This window comes from Gekko japonicus, unplaced genomic scaffold, assembly GCF_001447785.1.
Source record: "Gekko japonicus isolate JY-2015 unplaced genomic scaffold, Gekko_japonicus_V1.1 scaffold986, whole genome shotgun sequence".
Taxonomy (NCBI): Eukaryota; Metazoa; Chordata; class Lepidosauria; order Squamata; family Gekkonidae; genus Gekko; species Gekko japonicus.
This window is the reverse complement of record NW_015164700.1, coordinates 361,778-365,371: the sequence shown is the minus strand read 5'-3', so window position 1 is coordinate 365,371 and position 3,594 is coordinate 361,778. Positions and strand designations below refer to the sequence as shown.

Here is a 3,594-nt window from a genome sequence, read left to right as displayed (position 1 = left end):
GTTCAGCAGCTGAGAGGCAGTGGTGTGGCCCGCAGCCATCCATGGGGCTGAGCGCGGGGCTGCCAGATTCTAAGCGCAACACTCTTGTACAGTTTTTCAGACACAGATGGCTTTAAAACAGTATTAGACAGATTCATGCAAGACAGGTCTACCAGTGGCTGATAGCCATGATGACGTAAGGAGAGCCTCCACATTCAGGGGCAGTAAACCTCTGAATATCAGTGCCAGGAGGCAACAACAGGAGTGCCTCCACCTCCGCATCCTGTTATTGATCCTCCAGAACAAAAGGCTGTCAACTGCACGAGACAGGATGCTGGACTCAATGGACCACTGGTCTGATCCAGGAGGGATCTTCTCATGTTCACATTGGATGCCAGATGCTTCTGGTGCACCACGAGAAACCAGTTTTATATCTGGGTAACCGGAATGTGGTAATGCTGGTCGTCTTCAGTCAGAAGAGATACTTCGTGCCAGTCCCTCTGATAGGCCTCCATATAGTTTACTTGAAAATCTTTTGAGTTAAACTTAGACAACCTGTAAACAATTATCTTCACTTCCAGAGAATACCCAAGGAGGAACAAATCAACCTGCGGAAGAGAAAAGATCAAAACGATACTTTCAGAAATGGCGAAAGGAAACCACGCACTGATAAGTTAAATGAGAAGCTTTATACTGGTTCTGAATCTTGTCAGCAATATGATATAGGTAAAGGTAAAGGTTCCCTTGCTCGAAAGCCAGTCGAATCCGACTCTAGGGTTGCGGTGCTCATCTCCGTTTCCAAGCCGAAGAGCCAGCGCTGTCCGAAGACATTTCCGTGGTCATGTGGCCGGCATGACTAAATACCAAGGCGCATGGAACGCTGTTACCTTCCCACTGATGTGGTACCTACTTATCTACTTGCAATTTCTTGCTTACTCAAGCATTAATTTCACCAGTACAGTACTTCCATTTCTCACCTTGGGGTGCAGATATCCCATCACAAACATGTGGTATTTATCACATACTGTACTTGCAGGGTAGACAACACAGAAGTACTTTTCTGCTGTTCAGCTGGAGTCAACCACTGGTTTTCATGAGAGTAGGTATGAATATATACCTCCTGGCAATATTCCCTCTAAGCTGTGGAGTCTTGTGAGCGAAAATTCTACTTTGTGAGCTACTGGCATTAAAGTTGCGAGCGAGCGATTCGGCTGCTGCATCAATTAGTTTGCTCTGGAGCCCTCCTTCCTGAGCTAAGACAAAAACGTGTGAGCCGGAGGCTCAAAAACCGTGAGCTAGCTCACACTAACTCAGCTTAGAGGGAACACTGCCTCCTGGGTGTACATTAAGCCAGTCCAATGCACACTTTGCTTGAGCATAAGCCCTTTCTGGACAGCAGGTCTCTCGGTATACATGAACTGATGCACAGGATTGGGCAGCACGTCATTTTAGAACTCCCGCTCACAATACAATCACAGCCTTTCCAAGGGCCAGTTCCAGTCGGCTTCCTAGATCAAATGACCTGTACATACATTTGGAAAGGTGAAGCAATGCCAGATGGGCACAGTTCATGGACAGATTCTTCCTCTGTTCAGACATACCGCAAACCGAATTCCGGTGTGTGTGTGTGTTTGAGTGTTTGAGGGAAACATGGACCCCAAAATGCTGGCCAGAGGGCTCACAGCGTGCAATACACCATCTACCGGGAACTGTGACAGACATTTGGAGGCGGAGCTGCACCGAGCCAGGGGAGCGAGGCGAGCAAACCGGGCGGTCTCCCAAGAGGCGGGTGGGGGAGGGCTGTCTGTCCCCGCCAGGCCCGATCCGGCACACGTGTTTACAGAACGACCGCGGGGTAGGCATTTCGCCTCGGGGGCGGCCGGGAGACCCGGAGCGATTGGAGAGAGGAGGAGGAACCTTCAGTCTAAGGCCTGGTTCCTACCAGGCTTGCAGAGCGAGCTCGGGAGGGAAGGCAGACGCCGCTCACACAGGCGTGAAGGCACCTCGCCCTTCCCACCGTCTCTCCCTCCCCCTCTCTCGATCCGGGCGCTCAGTCCCCCTGCCCTTGTCGGGCTGCAGCCCAGGACCATCTCCCCCCCCCCTTCCCTGCCTCCCCTTCTCGTTTCCCAGCCCCGCAGCAGCCGAACTCCCTCCGGTCCCAGGCCAGGCGGCAGCCCTGGACTGTTTACTCACCGCTCCTCGGGAGCCAGGGCACTGCGAGAAGAGAAAGCGGACGGCTCTCGGCGCTTGGCCACACTAACCCCGTCTGCTGGAGGAGGAGGAGGAGGAGGCGGCGCCGGACTCCTCCTCTTCCCTCCCCGCCTCCCCCCATGTGTGCCACCGACCGGCCTTCGCTTGCCTTGGCCGGGCCGAGCGCCGCACGTGGGACGCCCTAACCCTCCGGAGTTCCGCACCGAGGCAACCGCACGGCTTCCCACCGCGCTCCCTCCTCTCTCGGAGAGGAGCTACCTGCTCAGCGGGCGCGACGGGAATTCAGGTGCCACAGGAGGTCTGGGGTTTGCCCCCCTGTTGTTGTGCCCGCTTAGTATGCGCATCGGGCGACAGTGGCCGAGTGGACTGCTGCACCACTTCAGAGTGCAGGGGGTGGATTGCAGCTGGGCATTTCAAGAAAGGGAAAGGTTCCCTGGCTCGAAAGCCAGTCGACTCCGACTCTAGGGTTGCCGTGCTCGTCTCCGTTTCAAAGCCGAAGAGTCAGCGCTGTCTGAAGACGTTTCCGTGGTCATGTGGCTGGCATGACTAAACACCAAGGTGCACGGAACACTGTTACCTTCCCAAGGAAGTGGTACCTATTTAAAGGTAAAGGTTCCCTGGCTTGAAAGCCAGTCGACTCCGACTCTAGGGTTGCGGCGCTCGTCTCCGTTTCCAAGCCGAAGAGCCAGCGCTGTCCGAAGACGTTTCCGCGGTCATGTGGCCGGCATGACTAAACACCGAGGCGCACAGAACGCTGTGATCTTCCCACTGAAGTGGTACCTACTTATCTACTTGCAGTTTCTTGCTTTCGAACTGCTAGGTTGGCAGGAGAAAAGTGCCCTGGAAATAGAAAGCCAACAGCGCGGGGAAGAAAGTTCGGTCACCGTCCCTGGGTTGGTGTTCTGGTTTCCTGTTTGCGGGGAGGTTTTTGACACAGGGACTATTCCAAAATGAAACCCTCCACCTACAGTCTCAAGTGGTGCAGTCCATTCTATACCTAAGCGGCCTGCCGGCTAATTCTCAGGCACGTGCGAAGGAAGCTTAGTGGTTCTGTACTGCATCACTATTATGTAGTGTTATCGCTAGACCACGTGTTTACCCATAAGTTTGGTTACCAATTGTACAAAGGAGCGAAAGTCATAATCAGTACTGTGGGAACTCTGAAATTAAAACAAGAATCAGTTCTGCACCAGAAAACAACACATACATTACACATACGGCTACTCACTTGAAAGTACATAAGAACATAAGAGAAGCCAATGTTGGATCAGGCCAATCGCCCATCCAGTCCATCACTCTGTCACACAGTGGCCAGAAATACCAGGTGCCATCAGGAGGTCCAGCAGTGGGGACAGGACACTAAAAGCTCTCCCACTGTTGCCCCCTCCCCAAGCACCAAGAATA

General features: G+C 53.4%; 1 protein-coding gene across 1 annotated transcript in view; it reads right to left on the bottom strand.

The window, feature by feature from the left end:
* Positions 1 to 2,234, bottom strand: part of STEAP3 (STEAP3 metalloreductase) — a 43,602-nt gene extending 41,368 nt beyond the window's left edge. Inside the window, exon 1 of the mRNA XM_015409504.1 lies at positions 2,173 to 2,234. The gene's annotated coding sequence lies outside the window, so the exon portion shown is untranslated. The remainder of the gene's footprint in view (positions 1 to 2,172) is intronic.
* Between the last annotated feature and the right edge of the window lie 1,360 nt (positions 2,235 to 3,594).